This window comes from Macrobrachium nipponense, chromosome 4 (assembly GCF_015104395.2).
Source record: "Macrobrachium nipponense isolate FS-2020 chromosome 4, ASM1510439v2, whole genome shotgun sequence".
Taxonomy (NCBI): Eukaryota; Metazoa; Arthropoda; class Malacostraca; order Decapoda; family Palaemonidae; genus Macrobrachium; species Macrobrachium nipponense.
Genome location: NC_061100.1, coordinates 142,926,625 through 142,946,624, shown reverse-complemented (window position 1 = coordinate 142,946,624; position 20,000 = coordinate 142,926,625).

Sequence of the window (20,000 nt, the reverse complement as noted above, 5' to 3'; positions counted from 1 at the left end):
TATTGATAGAACTTACAAATTACTGAACTCTAGGGTTTATTGGCCCAACATGAGGGGATTTGTAACGGAGTTCATTAGAAATTGTGAAACTTATTTAAGGGCAAAAGATGAAATTCCATATAGAAATACCATTCCTGTTCATGTGGAAACTTCTCAACCCATGGATATTGTGGCGATAGATTTTTGTTCCGTGGAAAGATCAACCTCTGGAAAGGAGCATATTTTAGTTTTAAGTGACCTGTTTAGCAAATACGTGTGGGCATATCCAACGAAGGATCAGAAAGCGACAACAGTGGCTAAAATATTGGTGGAAGAGCTCTTTTATAAATATGGAATTCCTCAGCAGCTTCATACTGACCAGGGGAGAAATTTCGAAAGCGCTCTAATTAAGGAAATCTGTAAAAGCTTTAATGTAAAGAAATCACGCACTTCTCCATATCACCCTGAAGGAAACGGTCAAGTGGAAAGAATGAATAGAACTCTGTACGGTCTACTTAGAAGTTTAGAGGAGGAGAAGAGGAACAAATGGCCATTGTATTTGCAGAGTTTAGTATTTGCGTATTACATAACACCTCACTCTGTGACGGAGTTTTCTCCATATTTCTTGTTGTTCGGGAGGGAACCTTGTATTTCGATCGAGAGCTGGGGGTATCTGGAAGACGTTTACAAATTTCAAGACGGAGACTGGTTACGACAGCAATGCAAAATGCAACAAGAAGTTTGGGATTTGGTTAGAAGGAACACACAAAAGAACTGGGTATCAAAAGCAAAGCCTATGTTAGCAAAGTCCAGAGAAAGTGATTTGGAGGTAGGACAAAAGGTTTTATTACGAGAAAATAAAATAATTGGAAGAGCGAAACTAGGAGACAAATTCGGTAAGAGAAAGTGGGTAATTGAAGAAGTACTTAACAGGGACTGTGGTTTGTATAGAATTAGGCCTGAAGGAAGTGATGCTAAGGTTATCCATCGAAGGAATATTAAACCGCTCGCTGGGATAGAGAGGAATGAGGGGGAAGAAAATATTGATGATTTGGATACGGAAAATAATGATAATTTCGAAACCGCTGATATGGATGACAGTAGCTTAGAAATGCCTGATATGGAAGAAGTTTTAACCAGGTTCGGGTTTGATTTTAGCAACCATGTTAATAGTGAACCTAAAGGTGTTGATGAAGAGGTTGAACAAGAGCAGGGCGTAACAATTAATGCACCAGTACTGAGAAGATCAGAAAGGATACGAAACAGGCAGCGATCAGAGTTGTAAATTTGTCTTTCTTTGTCGGAAAACAGGTAATGGTAGTGTGAGAGGATGGAGTGTAGTGTGTGTACGATGAGGGCATCGTAAAACTGTAGGAGGGTTGTGTGTAGCACTGTATGTTCTCCGCCAAGTGTCTTTTATCTTTCACAGCACTTGTTACCAATAACAGCCGTTAACGAGGATGATCTAAATCTCTCATATGTATGAATAATGCATTCGATATTTGCCCAGTTCTCACAGGATATTGGTGCCGGTTGAGACGTTGTGAAAGAGATTTACCAGTCTGTCCGTAATAGACTTTATCACACTTTTGCAAGGAATTTCATATATGCAGCCTGGAAGATCTTTAGGAGAATTTTTGATTACTAAACTCTTGACATTAATATTACTGAAAACAACATTTATGTTAAAAAGCTTTAAAATTCTAGGAATATCTAAAAACTTTTCACCATGGGGTAATTTTAGAATGCTATGCTTAATAAATTCAAGTTTGTCATTAGTTGAATAAAATGTTTTTCTAGCTCTTTTCCATGCCACATCTACAAAAGTCCTTGGGTATTTAAGTTTCAATGCAATATCATAAATAGTTTTAATTTCAGCGTCAATAAACTGCTGGCTACAGACACGTAAAGCCCTTAGGAACATCCCAGAAAAAACAGAGAATTTAACATTTTGATGGTGATTGGAGTAGTAATGAACAAAAGAGGCAATGTTAGTTGATTTTCGAAAGACTGAAAAGGTGAAATTTTATATCATTTCTATGGACAGTTACATCAAGAAAATTCAAATTACAATTTCTTTCTTCCTCTACAGTAAATTTTATAGAAAGGACTAAATTATTGAGATTATTAAGGAATTCCTAGAGATTTTCATGAACTGGCCAAATAGAAAATATCATCCACATACCTAAATCTGCTAAAAGGTAATGAAAGTCTTATAAAGAAGTTGTGTGTGACCTCTCCATCACTACCGTATATGTATGGTACGATAAAAACCCATAAAACAAACTTTCCTGCCTGACCAATTATCAGCTCAGTGGGTTCCGCATCTTATAAATTAGCGAAGTATTTAGTGGATATCCTTAACCTATTGGTAGGTAACATCTCTAATGCCAATATAAAGAATAATGTGGACTTGATAAATAAACTAAATAGTATACAAGTTAATAGTGAGCTTTGATGTAGTATCACTATTCACAAAGGTGCCTATTGACGATCTATTGGAGTTTCTATCAGAATTATTAGAAAACAAACAGCTGGATATTCCATTTTCAAAAAAACACCTTAATTGAATTGATCAAATTATGTGTAAAAGACTGTAAATTTGAATTCAATGGAAAATTTTACTCACAAAATTTTGGTATGGCAATGGGAAACCCTCCATCTCCATTGCTAAGTAATTTATATATGGAATTTTTTTTAAAGAAAATTTTAAACAACATAATTCCACACAATGTACCTTGGTTTAGATATGTTGACATAATTTGTGTATGGCCAGAGAACGAAGATGTAAATAACTTTTTTGCCAGGTTAAATCAGTTAGTACCATCAATTAGATTTACTATGGAAATGGAAAAAGATGGATGCCTACCCTTTTTGGATGTCCTCATACGGAGAAATAGTAGTGGGTTTAAATATAGTGTTTACAGAAAACCTACTAATATTTCTTCCTATGTAAATTTCTATTCTGGACAAAACAATAAGGTTAAAATTAGATCAGTGTTTGCATCTATGTTTCTGAGAGCACTACGGGTATGTAGCCCAGAATATATAGATGAGGAGATAGATAAAATTCGGAATACAGGCAAGAAATTGAAATATCCAGATAGTGTACTACACAATGCATTAGCAGCGGCAAAAAAGACCATGTATCAAAATAAAAATTTGTTTGTACTACCTTATAATAATAATATGAAAGATATCCCACATCTGAAGAATTTTGGTGTTAATGTAGTTTTTAAAAACAATAAAACAATGAAACAGGTACTTATTAAGAACTCCCCCGACAATGTTAAAGGATGTGTATATAAAATTCCGTGTAAGTCTTGTGACAACTTTTATATTGGTCAAATGGGGAAAGCACTGGAAAAAAGAATAGAACAACATAAGCAATGGGTGAGATATGCACTGGGAAATAGTGGTATTTTTGTACATGTTAGTGAGAACAATCATGCTATTAACTGGGAAGGGGCAAAAAAGCTTGTGTGTTCTAATAATGTAATGGAAAGGAATATCATTGAATCTAATTTTATAAAAGAAAGTTACACTAATAATATGAACATCAGCCAAGGAATGTATAAACTTGATCCTTTAATATCAAAAGAAATGTATAATCTGTTTAAATTTTAAGGTAGGCATTAGAAATGTACGGAACTAGGATTATTATATTTGTAAACACAGTAAGGGGACAGTAGTGGTAATGAGATGTCCAACCCCGCCTCCCTGACACCTGTCAGGTGTGGACTTGTTGTCTGGTGGGTACCCTAATCGGTACCCACCAGAATTTATTGTAAATTTTAGCCAAATGATTTTTGAAAGCCACTCCTACCTTGACACCTGCCTGTGGGTGGATCTGCAGTCTCAAACGGTTGTGTGTATGTTCGTCAGTACTGTCTGTGTGGTATATATACTTGTGAATTCTAATACTATGTATCAGTCGTTTGTCAATGGCTGGAAAATAAAGCCGAAACCGGTCAGAACCTACTTCCTGTCTATTATTTTTCACCTGTGGATATGTGGGATAAACGAATCACGTGCTATAGTAATTATAATCATATATATATATATATATATATATATATATATATATATATATATATATATATAGATATATATATGTATATATATATAGATATATATATATATATATATATATATATATATATAAATATATATATATATATATATATATATATATATATATATATATATATATGTGTGTTTATATATATATATATATATATATATATATATATATATATATATATATAGATATATGTGTGTGTTTATATATATATATATATATATATATATATATAATAATATATATATATATATATATATATATATATATATATATATATATATATATATATATATATATATATATATATATATAATGCTGGATTCCTCGAAGATGCTGAAATGAAAAAACAGACAGGATAGCTTACCAGTGCACCTTTCTGGTCAGTGACACGCCTTGAAGATCATGAGTTTCAGGCATGAAGCATGCGTGCCTACTTGTGCCAATCAGTGTGTGTGTGTGTGTGTGTGTGATCGTAATGAACAGAAAATGACATATTGTCTGAAGAACTGTTGCAAAGAGGGGACTCACTGATTTTGATTGACAGTGTTGAATACATCTGGAAGAGGTGTTGCAGGTCAGTCGGACAAGGTACCGTAAAAAATGAACTTTGAAAAGGTTAACATTTTAAATGACAATTACTTGAGTCTAGAGAAAAAAAAGTTAGGTGTGGTACACATTCTTTATTAACTAACTTTAATATTTAAGTGATGTCATAATTGTGGTCTCTTTATTTCAGATGGATTCGAAGTCACCAATGGGTTTGTTCTCTGACTGGTTTTGGCTATTAATAAACTATTAATGTTTGGACACTTAGGGGAAGAGGGGTTACATACTTTAATATGATTTTGAGAAAAATATGATAGTTTAACGTTTCTTTTGAGTCATATTTTTGTAACCACGGGAGATTATCTTTGCCTAGTTTGACTTTCAGCCAACTCCAAAGAGGGTATGCAATGGAACAAGGGTAGGTTAAGTTGCCAGTTAGATGTTTTGTTCCATTTTGTTTAAATGAGTGTCATTTGACCTCAAAAATCCCTAATAGAGTGGTGGCAACGGTTGAAAGGTACATTAATGCCTATAGGTAGCGCCTCCAAAGAGACTATATAGGTTAGGCATATTTTAAGGGAGAGTGGTTATATATAGGTTAGTCATATTTTAGGGGAGAGTGGCAACTGATTCTATTGCTGACTTAAGGGGAATTAGAAGCAGTGCACCTAACGCGCATAGTTATCTTAGTGGTTTTTTATTGTAAAGATGTGTTTCCATGTTTGGGGGGATTAAATTGAATTTATATCATAACGGGAATTAATTACACGCAGTTGCAAGTGTAGCCAGGAACTGACTTTGGCCCTATGAAGACGTGAATGTATAAGTTTATTTGATCTTTTTCTTATTAGTGTTAATTTGCTGACAAGTGTATTTCATTTTGATGTCCCTAGAGATTCAGTGGACATTAGTGGTTTTGGGGTGTTATAATACATTAAAAAAGTACTATAATTTTCTTTTTTGTGCTTGGCATGAGAGAGAGAGAGAGGGGCAGCCGAGTGGACATTTGCACTAATTCAGCGAATTTTGGTTTGTCTAATGTTTTCTTTCTCAAACTATTTTCTTCCTGTTTTTTATATAGCAACATGACCTTGTACCAGTTAAATCAGCTGATTAACCTTGAACCTGATAAGCAGCTACTTGCATATGGTAGTTTATTGCATTAGTGCATGTTTATTTTATCTTTTATTGGTGGATGATGTATTATTCATTTTGGGTTGGGGGTTTGTGTGTGCATAAATATATCAATTTTACTGAGGTCGGGGCAAATCCTAATGTATAAGAGTTTTCATAAAGAATGCAAAATGGCCGACGCAAGTGGAAACCAGACACTGGTACATAAAATAACAAATATAAGTACGGGGGTTAACCCCTTTCTAGATATTGTGGATGGCATTTTATCCCAACCAGTACAAATCTTTATTGAGGGGGTAAATAATTATTTAAACACCAAGGGAATTTAGGATGATACAGAGGTGTTCACAGAGGCAAAAGCCTTGTTAGATTTCAATAAAGGAGATTTACCTTTTAGATGCAGGAGTTTTCAGTACACAAAATGTCGGTCATGGACTGAATTGCAAGCATTTTTAAGAATGGCTTATGGCTCAAAGGAACACAGTGATATAGTAAGAGATTTAAGAGGGCTGTACAAAATTCGGAAAGTCTCAACAACCCTTATTGAGCATAGCTCAAAACTTTTTGACTCAGTCATAGAATGGATACAGAAATGGAAAAATTTCAAATGGGTAAATGGGAATAATGTCTCTCTCAACAATTTACACAAATTGATACATTTTGCAATGCTATTACACAACGTACCACTATTTTGATGAAAAGATTGGACCTAGTACATCAGACGAAGAACTAATTTATGCCCAAATTCAGAAACATATGGCCAAATGTCCCACGGTGGATAGTACATTTTTTAATGGAACCGGTCCAAGAAATACGATGCAAAGAGACACAGAATTTCCTTCTCCCAGTTTGTGTGCAAAAGTGGAATATAATAGAGGATCGATCGATTGATCAAAGGCAACAGCAGTCGCATTGCTACAATTGTAATAAACTAGGGCACACAAAGAAAGTATGTAGAGTGAAATATTGTGGAATGTGTAAAAGTGTGGATCACTGTTGGCAAGCTTGTCCGTCTCAGATACAGAAAGATGCGAGACCTATACCTAAAAAATCCAGGAGTTACAATACGAGAACTTCCCAATAAAGTCACTTAAAAGGGCAAAGGGATTGGCAAAATATTTGGAAAGCTGTTCAACGGAAAGGGTACAGATGATTTGTATGTGCCCTTGTGGTCTCGTGGGGGATGCCCCAGAGCCCAGGCCTATAGTATATGGAACAGTGGAGGATATGGATATCCCGATCTTCATAGATACCGGTGTGTCTATCAATTTAATGGACCACAATCTGTATCAATCCATATTCTCCCATTACCCTTTGAAACCCTCAATGGAGACGGTGCGTGATGTGCAAGCTAATAGATTAAACATCCTGGGTTTTGTTAGAATATAATTTACTCTGGGTGACAGAGTGTTAATAGAACCATTTTTGGTTATAAAAGGGGTTGCATTGGGCAACAGACTTTTGCTGGGCTATCCTGCATGTAGAAGACACAAGATATCAGTCCATGCGGGTGTTAGTGGTGTAATGGTTGGAATACCCGGTGTTTTTATCCCTTAAGAGGACGCAAGTGAAAATGAGGATATGGGGAATACTGAAAATAGGGATGCGTTTGGCGGTGCTAATGGTAATGATACCAGGGATATGGGGAGTGGTGATACCAAAACCCACACTGATGATACGGGGAAGAACTGCAGTAATGTTAAATGGGATATTGATTTTGGTGGGCTTGACAATGGCGTTATGGGTGGTGATACTGATATTATTACTGACACTAACAACTGGGTCTTTGTGGATGCAATGAGAACCACTGGTGGTGATATTTATGGGATCAAGGAATGGGGAGGAACTAACCAGAAATTTAAATGTGTTTCATCAGAGAATGTTATTTTAATGCCAGGTTCAAAGACTATGGTAAAAGTCAAATTGAGGGAAGTGAAAAAACCCACGGAAGTATGCGTAATTGAGGGTAGCGAGAAACTAAGAGGGGTTATTAGTACTGCATCAGTGAACAGTGTATCAAACACTGGTGTTAAATGGGTAGAATTACTGAACTGTAATGATACAGTTAGGAAATACCTGAAGAATAAATATGTGGTAGATCTCCAAGATTGGAGTAATGACAGTGGTTCAGTGGCTATTGTAGAGGGGAAAACTGAGTTTTCAGAGGCAGAAATGCAATCAAGGAAGCAAATATTAAGAGAACATTTAGCTAATACGGATTATAATGAGCATATAGAAGCAGTAAGCGAGTTCTTGGCAGAATTTGGGGACATGGTAGCTTTACGAGGGGATAAACTGGGATTAACTAATGTGTTAGAACATAAGGTAAACTTAGAGAAAGGTACAAAACCCATTTTTATTCCTGCATACAGCATACCTTTCAAAATCAGAGAACAGATAGAATAAGAGGTCAATAAATGGGAAGAGGAAGGAATCATTAGACCTAGTGTGTCTCCATGCAACTTTCCTCTGTTGGCAGTGCCTAAGAAGGACAGTTTTGTTCGAGTATGCATCGATTTTAGACGTTTGAATGAAAAAACAATTCCCGACTGGTACCCAGTCACAAGCATACCAGATCTTTTTGTAGAAATCGGGGGACATAATATCTATAGCTCAATTCATATAGCGCAAGGTTTTTTGCAGGTCCCTCTTAGTGAAAATAGTAAGGAATATACAGCCTTTTCAGTGCCCAAGGGACACTAAGATTTTGCACGGATGCCATTCAGTTTATCGGGTAGTCCAATGACCTTTACCAACTTGGTAAACAGTTTTGCACGGGTTATTGGGTAAAAATGTTTTTGTGTATATGGATGATATATTCATTGCAACAGGCTCAATCGTGCAACACCTGGAAGTGCATAAGGAAGTATTTAGTAGGCTTAGGTTAGCAGGATTGAAAATTAAGCTAGCTAAGTGTTCCTTCTTGAAAAAGCAAATCACTTATTTAGGTCATGTCATATCCAAGAAAGGGGTTAGAGTAAATGACGATAAAGTCAAAGCAATAGCGGATTTTCACACCCCGAAATCAAAAAAAGAAATTAAGTCATTCCTGGGGATGGCAGGATTTTTTCGTAAATTTGTGAAAGGATTTTCTAACATAGCAGCTCCTCTAACAGATATATTGCAGGAAGACATTCAATTTCATTGGGGATAACTGCAGGAAAAAGTTTTCAAAACTTAAGGACGCGTTAATGAATCCCCTGGTTCTGAAATTTCCAGATTTCAGCAAACCATTCACATTAGTGACTGATGCCAATCAGGAGGGAACAGGTGCTTGCCTTATGCAAAAATTTGATGGGAAATTCAATCCCATAGCGTTTTATAGCAGGAAGTTTAGGACAAAGGGTAGCAATGAAAGATTAATGGCTACCATAAATAAAGAAACCTTTGCAACAGTATCAAGTTTGGTCATTTGAAAATGCTACTGATGGGGAATAAATTAGAAGTCCTTACAGACCACAAGCCGTTATTGGATCTTTTTAATAAACCCGATTTGTCACCTAAAAGAGCTCGATGGTTCGTAACTATCAGGGACTTCAATGCAAAGCACAAATATATAGAAGGCAAATTAAATGTCTTACAGGTATGAATTGGTGTGTTAGTGAATTACATATCGTGTGCCCTTGCTTGGAGACAGAGTGAGCTGTAGAGGCGACCTCCTTGAATAAAGGAATCTGATACGTATGCATTTTTAAGCTGGAGGCTGTCTGTACTGTTGTCAGGGGCAGTTTGGGGTGTGGTGGGTATGTACATTCATTTGTACGGATGTCACAGGTCTGACTGATTGAGGCACTTGGGGGAAAGACACATTCCTTTGGGATAAGAAGAAAGACGGTTGAGCGAGGGCCAGGTGTCGGGAGAAAACCCCCCATCTTAAAGGTATGGCACATATTTTAAATGACTTAGAAACAGTTGCCTTTGAAAAGAGAGAAGTGTGAAATGTATCTCTTTACTTAATATTGCTTTTGAAAAGAGAGAAGTATGAAATGTATCTCTTTACTTAATATTGCCTTTGAAAAGAGAGAAGTGTGAAGTGTATCTCGTTACTTAATATTGTGTTATGTATCTTTATTACAGATGGGCTCTATTCCATGATATTAGAGACGTGATTCTCTATCTTGACTAATACAATGTAACAATTGAAATTTTGGGTCTGGGAGTGAATACTTAGCCAGGAGAGTGGAATGATAACAAAATAGTTTTCTTTGAAGGGCAGAATGGGTTTTATCACTATGACTTTTTAATCAATTTACTCTATTTTATGATCATCTGCTTTGGGTAATAAATAGTTTATTTTGTATTTATGTGAGCTTAATAGCCTAGTGACATGCTGGAAGATAGAGGGTGCCACCTGCTGCCACAGGTAAGAATTGTTAATTTGTGTAGTTTTGTCAAAAGGGGGGAGGTTAGAAATGTAGTCGTGGATGCCCTTAGTAGAAATTTTTATGACACGGAAGGATCTCAAGTTGCGCGTTACTAGTGATTCTATACAATGGGATATGAGTCTAATAGAGCAAAGGCAGGATAAAGATGAAATTTTGGCATACGCAAAAACGTTTCTTAGAGGGGAATTAGTCAGGAAAATTAAATATAAATTAAGGACTAGTGAAAATAAAGGAGACACGACACAGATCATAATTCTGAAAGTCGTAATTCCAGTGGTTTCGGATATAGTACATTGCAAGTTCGGTAGTCCACACTTGGTGATAGAAAAACGTATAATAAGGTGCATGCTAAATATATTAGGAAAAATATGGGGAAAGATGTGGAAAATTCTGTGAAAAACTGTAAAGTATGCAATGCTTGCAAACCTGCAAGGATAACTTCCTGCAAATTAGGGTCATATCCGATACCAAGTAGACCTTTTCAGAGAATTCTTATGGATATCTTAGGAAATTTTTGTGAGTCTAGATATGTGAATAAGTACGTGTTGGTAATAATAGATGAACTAACAAGGATAGTAGAAATTTTTCCACTTAAGCATAAAACAGCTGAAGAAGTGGCTATAGCATTTTTCAATGGTATCATTTGCAGATATGCCTCACCTGAGTTTTAATTGACCAACAATGGCAGAGAATTTGTAAACAAACCTTTAGAATGTTTGGCAGTCATGGGGATATAGGAAGTAACAACTATTCCATACAGGCCTGAAGCTAATGGATTATGTGAATGTGCAAACAGGAAAGTGCTCGAAACTCTCAGGAAGACTGTAGGAGTAAATGATAAAAACTGGGATAGATATATAGACGTTGTTAGACATAACATCAACACTATGGTTAGTGATTCCATTAAAATGTCTCCATTTGAAGCATTGTTTGGTTGCCAAGCACGAGGCACATTTGATCTGTTAACTATACCTCATCATGGAGAAGATACAATCGAAGCATTAATTTCCACAACAAAGGAGAGACATGCTTGTCTCAGCCGTAATCTCGAGGCTATAACCCGAGAAATGTTGGAAAGAAGTAATAAAAAAAAATCAATGTTAAAATCACTGTTGGAGACAATGTATTTTTAAAAATCAATGTGAGAAATTAACTAAATTACAAAAGACAGGAAACAGGTTTATAGTCAGGTGAAAAGATAGGTCGGTCGAAATTAACTCATGTATCTAAACTGAAAAGGGTTGGTTACAGTAACTAATAATAATATTGCGCAGTTGCATTTTTTTCCGATTTTGCAAATTGATGACGAAATGTGATTAATCAGTTTAATGTAACGTTTTTTTTCTCTTTCATTTCTTCTACTATCTTTCTTATTATGCACAAACTGCGGCGATTTGGCGTAAAAACCAGAGGTAATTATTTCATAATGAAAAAAGGGGTGGAAAGTATGGGAAATTTTTTGTTAAATTGAGAAATATTATAAGATTTCCGTGTGGTAATTCCTGGTGGTATTGGTTTATTGGGGCTGAATTTTTTGTGGTTATTTTGGTGGTAATCTGTGGTTTTACGAGCCAAAGAGGTGGAGATTGTGGTTCTTTTGGTATTATGGCTCTTGGAGGTGGCACTAGTGCATTGTGGTTTTATGGGGCCCTATAAAAGTGTTGTATTTTTATTCACCAGTGGTTGTATTTGGCGGTATATAATTGTTGAATTGTGGTTCTCTGTGGTTTATATCCCGACTAGGTGATTATTGGGGTTTTATATACATGTGGCAGTATCATGAATGAGTTACGTTTTCGAGGACAATTTTTGGGTACCCTTGAGGTGACAACAAGGATGCAGTGAGGATAATTTTTGAGGAATGTGGTTCTATAGTATCAGTTGAGATTTATTGAGGATTCCCATCAACAATTTCATAAATGAATTTTGGGCCATTTGAAGGAATGATGATTTCTGAGTTTAAGAGTCTGGCTAGACAAGTGCAATTTGAGCACATGCTGTATATACTCAGGTGCCGACAATGCTGTGATGACACCGGTTGTTGACATTTTCTTCTGGAGTTGATTACTCAGTGGTTTGCACCGTTTTCAGGAATGTTGATGATGACATTCCATGGGGAAGAATTTAAGGGTCAATTCGGGTCGATAGATGTTGCGGCAGCATATTCCGTAACGATACATACTACATTTTATATGGAAAAGCGCTGAAATTATATTATATTATTATAGATATTAATATTATATTATATATATATATATATATATATATATATATATATATTATTTATATATATATATTAATATATATATATAAATTATTTTTTTCTCTCCTTATACATTTTGTAATGGGAAAAGTTGAATTTTTTTTCCTACAAGGAAAACTTGTAATCGGGGTTAACCTTTACATAGGATTTCTATCACAGATAGGAGGTAGAATTTATCTTGGGATATGTAAGATAGAAAGGATATTCAGCATTACGTTTGATGAAGGTTAGCTGTATAAACATTACAGGGGTTTTGCTGTATAGACATTATGGGGGTTTTTGATAGCATATTTGTCAGATACGGGGTTAGTTATGAGGATTCAGTAGATAAAAATTATATTTTATTTTAGTGAGGAATTTTTGTCCTTAATAATTGACTATGAGATTGGGTATATTAGTTGATGACAAATTCGTGTGTTAAAGCAAGACTTTATTTGTTCTAAGATCATGTAGACTTTTCAAATACGGACACACAATGACTTTAGAGAATTCCCAACTTCATGCGAGGGTGACAATGAAAACTACTTGGATCTTCATATGGGCGATGATGTTACGGATTGCCTTCGCATGGATGCGATGTCGTCAATGGATCGTCTCAGGATACATTCTGGGACAAATCAGGTGTCTACAATCTTCTACGAGGCGGGTTCAAGACGCACTTGCATGGGAGTCACGGGATATTTCAAGTTGACAACAAGGTGGCGGTTATGATTCCTTCATCGGAAGATGTCGAATCTACTATTCAGCAGCGAGGGTGTTAGGATACACCTACAGGGGTCGCAGACACTTAATAATGGCATATGCTGAGTCGTTAGCAAGATGGTTCACATGCTCAGCCGGGATCTACAATTATTTGACAAAGATGTTCGTGAAACACTTACATGGGACCACGAGGTGGTTCAAGTTCTGCCTATACTGGAGACGGTTACGGTTCCACCACTAGAGGATAATGATGGGGATGAATTCCTCTTCGACGAACGTGACACACTTCCAGTGATCGCAGCTATAATAGCTATAATGAAAGTGGAAATAAGTGTTATAGGGGCTATCTTGCAAATATTATGAACTAGTATATACCAGTAGCCAATGTGGTGTGCGACAGGGATGCACAAAAGACATAGGTGGCCAAGCCATCTTAAAGGCACAGTAATCGGGTTGTTAACCTTAGCTCTTGCCGGTTTGAGACAAGTGCAAAATGCTGGATTCTTCGAAGATGCTGAAATGAAAAAACAGACAGGATAGCTTACCAGTGCACCTTTGTGGTCAGTGACACACCTCGAAGATCACGAGTTACGGGCATGAAGCATGCATGCCTATTGTGTGCCAATCGGTGTGTGTGTGTGTGTGTGTGTTTGTAACAAACAGAAAATGACATATTATCTGAAGAACTGTTGCAAAGGTGGGACTCACTGATTTTGATTGACAGTGTGGAACACGCCTGGAAGAGGTGTTGCAGGTCTGTCAGACAAGGTACCATAAAAAAAGAAAGTTTTGAAGGTTAAAATTTTAAGTGACAATTACTTAGAGTCTAGAGAAAGAAAAGTGAAGTGCGGTACACATTCTTTATTGATTAACTTTAATATTTAAGTGATGTCATAATTATGGTCTCTTTATTTCGGATGGATTCAAAGTCACCAATGTGTTTATTCTCTGACTGGTTTTGACTATTAATAAACTATAAATGTTTGGACAATTAAGGGAAGAGGGGATACTTACTTAAATATGATTTTGAGAGGAATATGATAGTTTAACGTTTCTTTTGAGTCAGAGTTAATTAATTTTATTCCATTTTAATGTTAGCTAATTTTGAGAAATAAGAAGTATATTTTTAGAACCACGGGAGTTTATCTTTGCCTAGTTTGACTTTCAGCCAACTCCAAAAAAGGGCATGCAACGGAGCCAGTTGGAGGGTTGCCAGTTAGATGTTTTGTTTCATTTTGTTTAAAATGACCCGTGTCATTCGACCTCAAAAATCCCTATTATATATATATATTATATATATATATATATATATATATATATATATAAATATATATATATATATATATGTAAGGCCTATTTTTGGGTTTGATTAATAATATATTGTCCGTGTGTTCTCTGTGACCTATGGAATGTGGAGAACAGTGTAGAGGTGACGACCTGAGAGTAGCTGACAATAAGATTCTAGGGGTGGCGTGAGATAAAAGTGCTTAGTTCGACAAGTCAATGCACGACAGTTTATTAACTCTTCTCAAAGTGCCTTTGTGAAACTGGATGCAACTAGTGTTGCGAGGCGCTAACGAACTGTGGTGTTCGTATGTGCGTGTGTGCCTCCCTTTAAGAGTGTCATACCCAAGCCTATGGGAGGATTTTGACAGAGGGCTCAAGTCACAGCAAGATGCCGTGGCATTCGCCGGGAGTTTTTTATTAACAGTGTTTAAGTGTCCGGCTGTTTGGGTGAGTGTTGAGTTACTTTAGCCAAAGGGATGGCTTGTTTGATATCTTGTAAGATGTTCCATTTTATTAACTTTGTCTTTAAACTTATGTTTGTTTCTAACGATGTGTTTCTCGTGTCTTTGAAACAGACGGTTCTGGAATGCCGGGGGACAAAGAATTCCCAGAGGGGTGTAGACTTTTTTGGTGACTAGACCATGTACTGTTTCGGGGCTTTTTGAGTTAGTCTGTAAGACTGGATTACTTGATTGATTGATTTATTTATTCTTTGTTAATAAACGTTAATGTTATGATGCGACTCTCTCATTTTCATTACCTGTTAGAATGGAGAGAAAGAGGTGGAGAGAGAGAGAGAGATTCCTTGGAGAGAGAGAGAGAGAGAGAGAGAGGGATTGCCGAGAGAGAGAGAGAGAGAGAGAGAGAGAGAGAGAGAGGCTGTGTGAGTAATGCTGTGTGTGGGTTTGCCTTCCGCTCGTGTCTCACGCTTACCTTACGAATAATGGGGGGAGAATCCCCCCATTAACAGTGGTGGCAGGCGGTTAAGAGGGGGTATAAAAGTTTTCTTTCTTTTCTATGCCTGGGAACGCCAATGTAGAGATGGGTGGCCAGTTAGAAAATAAAAGGGGTTATGGGCTTAGCGATAGTTTTCGAACGACAAAGCTTCTTTGTGGGATTGTGGAAAATTGTTAAATTGTTGGATCTCAGTTGCTAAGTGAAAAGGGGTAGAGAAAAATATCCGTCCGTGGAATGGGGGATGAGGAAAGAAATTTCTATTAGGGTCATCAAATTTGCTCGTACCGAGATTCTTCAGGGCGTGAGCCGTGAGACAAGTAACTCAGTTTGGTTTGTGAGTGAGGGTTGCTAGGTGTCATCTCGCCGATCGCGTTTGTATTGTGCCGACGAGATTTACGTATTCTACGCGAATTTCGAGTTCTTTTTTTTCCCATTATGGAGTGGTGAGTGTTAAAACTATTGTTTTGAAGGGAGAGGGTTTTTGTTTAAATATTTCAGGGTTATGGGATTGGTTCAAGAGGTCAAAAATTTTTTCTTGTCTTTGCCCCCATAGTGATGTGTTTTCTTTATTTGCACGTGTTTATAATAGACGTATGCATTCGTCCTTGTTTAAAACATAGGGGTGTATTTTTCTATGCATGTGAACTGTGCTTAGATAAGCATATCGGCTTAGAGACAGAGCGGCACAATTTTACGGGCTCAGCACATTGCAAGGGGAGTATGGCCTGCCTCGAGGGAGGGTATTGCGAGGGTATACTGGCCTCCCTAAGAGGGCATTGCGAGATGGGCACTAGTGTATACCTTGGGAGGGGGTCTTCAGACACTGTTTAAGGGGAGATGGGGGTACTACTGTGTATGCCTCGGGCTGTTCTGTCGCTTGGCTGAGGGGTTGTTCTCAGGGGGGGGAGAAACCTTTTTTTTTTTTTTTCTCATTGGGGTGAACTCCTTTTTTTTCCTTTTTTTCTTTGTGTTGGGGGATGGGTTTGGCCTTGACCATGGATGCTAAGATATCAGCTGATTGATTAGTTGATGAAGTGAAACGCCCGTAGAGTCTTTTTTTTAGAAAAGAGATTTTTTTTTTTCTCCCTTGGATGAAGAGAAAAGGAAATAAAAAGAGATTTTTCTTTTCCGTGAATGCGGGGAAAAGTAGTTAACATGCACGGGATGTGTTATATGTTTTACTTGTGCCTTGAAAGACACAAATATAAGGGGGATACACAGATTATTATTTTTTTTTTTTATTGTGTTGGAGAGATTAATTTGAAAAATGGTGCCGAGTGGGGATGCATGGTAATGCCCGGTGCCGTGAATGTGGCAATGGTGTTATGTCATAGTGTATGCTGGAGAAATTGTATGTCATAGGATTCAGCAATACTGTGTATGCTATTTGAATTTCACCCTTACTTGAGATCTTTGCAAGAGAATTGTTGCTATGGAGAGTTATTATTATTGTTATTATTAATAATTATTATACTTGAGATGTGTCACGGGAGGTTTGCTTAAGTGTAATTATCATTACGGGAGAATTGTTTTTACGAGAGATTTGAGATATTTCATGGGAGATTAGTTGATAATTATTACAGATATTATTCAAGGAGAATTATTACAATGAATTAATGGGAGAAGTCTTGTGTTAATTAATTGTTGAGTTTTTGTAACTTTGGAGAATATTTCAGTGATTCACGGGGAAGAGTTTTGCTGAATCTTGATGAATCTGGCTGAATCTTGGTGAATTGTGCTGAAACTTGCTGAATTTTTTGCTGAATTCCTTGGAGAATGGATAAGCATTAACATTGGTGATATTTTTTTGTACTGATACTGATGATTTGATGATAGCAATTTTTTTGGTGATTTGTTTTGTGATAATGATACTTCTGATACTGATTTTTATGTACTAATACGTGGGCGTTTTAATGCTGTCAAGGGAGGTGAAATCGTTTGTGATTTGGGAGGAACTAACAACACACTATTTTAGTTTTTTTTCCTTTTTTTTATGTGTTCAGCAGATAATTGCTTGACATCTAGTGAGTTACGGGAGATAGTGAACAAGGCCGTTGATTTTTTCTTTCTCCTTTTTTTGGAAATTAGCCATAGCTGACACAAGTTTTTCTTTATCATGGGTGAATTTGAATTTATTTTTTCTCTTCAGTTGGTGTGAATATTTTTTTTAATATCTCAGTTCATGACTTCGAGTCATTGTTCGGGAACGTGTTCGTGTTTTAGCTATTTGATGCTATAGAGAAATATATGGAAGAATTTTTTCTTGCATGTTTTGAATGCATACGTAATGGCACTACATTTTTTCTCTGGATATTTGTGTTCCAGAAATTGTGAGTTTTCTTGCACAATACATTAGTTGTATTTGTGACAACTTTGTGAGAGATAGGAAACTTGGTTAAGTTTTCTAGTGGCTTATGCTGTAGTGCATATGGAGAAAGTCTTGGCTTAGACACTTTGAATTTGGAGTTCTGTTTTATAATGAGTTGTGGCACATTGGTGATTTTTTCTAGAATTTTCTCAGACTGTTTTTATTTGCCGAGTTTTTGCACTTTTTTAGCAGTTATGCTAAATGAAGAGAGTTTTTATAGTTTTTTACTATAATATTGGAGTTATTCTCTGGAGAATTGGATTTATATGGAGATATTTAATTTTGGAGTTATATTGGAGATATATTTTTGGGAGTTATAATTGAGTATATTTGGAGTTATAATTGGAGGTATATATTATTTTGGAGTTATATTTGAGATATAATATATGGGAGATATATTTTTGGCCATTGTTGATATTTGCCAATAATGTGATGAGAGCTATGTTTAGTTCAATTATTTTGCAGCCATCTTTGTTGCAAATGGAGACACATTTTTTTGGAGATTATGGGGCAATATTTGTGAGTGTGTGAGTTAGTTGCCTTGAGAGCACATTTTTTGGAGATATATTATTTGGAGCCTTGTTTTGTTCCACATGGAGTTATTGGGGAAATAGAGGTAAATATTTTGTATTTGCCGAAATAGAGGTGATTATTCTCTATTCCTGGAGTGGTGTCTTTTTTTTATTGACATGTGGCTATTGGAGAAATAAGAGGGAATAATATGGGGTTGGTTTTATTAACCAAATTGGAAGAAATATTTTTTATAACCGGAGTGGTGTTATGATTAATATGGTGAAATATATGGAGTTGGAATTAATCTTTGGCGGGTGACCCTTTTTTTTTGTGGTTATGGGAGTTTTTTTTTCGAGCCAAGAGAAGATTTCTGTGGTTCTCTTTTTTGGTTTCGTGACTATTTAGAGGCGAGTGTCATTACTGCATTACGAGTCCTATGGAGATGTGTGTGCATTTTTTATGTTCACAAGTGTGTTATTCTTGGAGAAATATAATTTGAGGCATATAATGTTGAGAGAATGAGTCTTTGAGACAGTCTTTGAACACATTAGTCATATCCTGGAGTTAATTCTGTGAAATGTGTCTGTTAGACGTTTTTTTGAGAATCATGAGTTTCCAAACTTATTTGTCTGACTAGACAATTCTTATGCTGATGTTAGAGCATACGTCCGCAGGTGATTTTTCTGCTGACAAGCGATGTGATGAGCCGTGTGCTGACTTTTTTCCTCTGATGATGATAGATCAGAATTTTTGCAATATCTGAAAATGTTGACAATAGCATATCACGAAAGCGCATGTGTGAGAGTTTGCTTTCTGGCAAATTCCATAACTTTACATGGAGCATTTCTTGGGGAAAAACGCGGGAGTTATGCATATTATACATGTGTTATGTATTTTGTGATTGGGGAAATCTTCTTGTGATTATCCTTTTTTTTTATTATTTTTCTTCCTTTTCCTTGAGGGATATAATTTGGGGATTGAGCTTAAGTAGCATTTCTTTTTTGGACGGGAGATTTGATTTTACCGGGAGATGTAATTTTTCGAGGGTTGCTGCTTACGTAAATGGGAGTTTGACATTAAGTCTCATTGTGATTAATTATTGAGCAGTAAAGGGGTTTTTGCTTGTTAAAAGTTGAGATTTTTACTGGATTTTGTTTTGGGTTGTTTCAAATATCAGAGTTTGAGAGAACATTTTTTTGGGTCTGGGTGTGTTACGTGATTCTTTTTTTTTTTTTTCTTGAGTTCATTACGATTTTTCTTTTTTTTTCTTATGAGAAACATTCGAGTTTGAAATGTGAAGTACAGAAGTCCGTGGAGTGCTGTGATTTCTGAGTTGTGTGTGTGCTGATGTGTGAGTTTGGAGAAATTGAGTTGGAGAACTTGATGTTTTTTTTTTTTTTCTTTGAGAGTTTGTGATGAATGACTTAATGATTTAGTAATCATATTAAAGGGAGTTAATTGGGAGACATTCAGTTAGTATTTCTGACTTTTTGAGATCATTGTTTGATAGAAGTAGTATGTCTGGGTTAATTTTCTTAGATTGACAAGTGACTTGACTGACATACTAACACACACCAAAAAAAAAAAAGTCGTTTCCCGACGCCAGCAAGACGTCCACCAGCCGTGGGCAGAGAGGTTGCTGCCATGTTGCCCAGGGTGATTACAAGAATTTCCACGTGGGTGATCGCGAGAATTCTACAGCATGTCTTTTGGGGATCTGCAGAAGCCGTGAGAAGTCTTCTACGATGAGGGAGGCATTCCGTCTTCCTACAGCCTGCTACA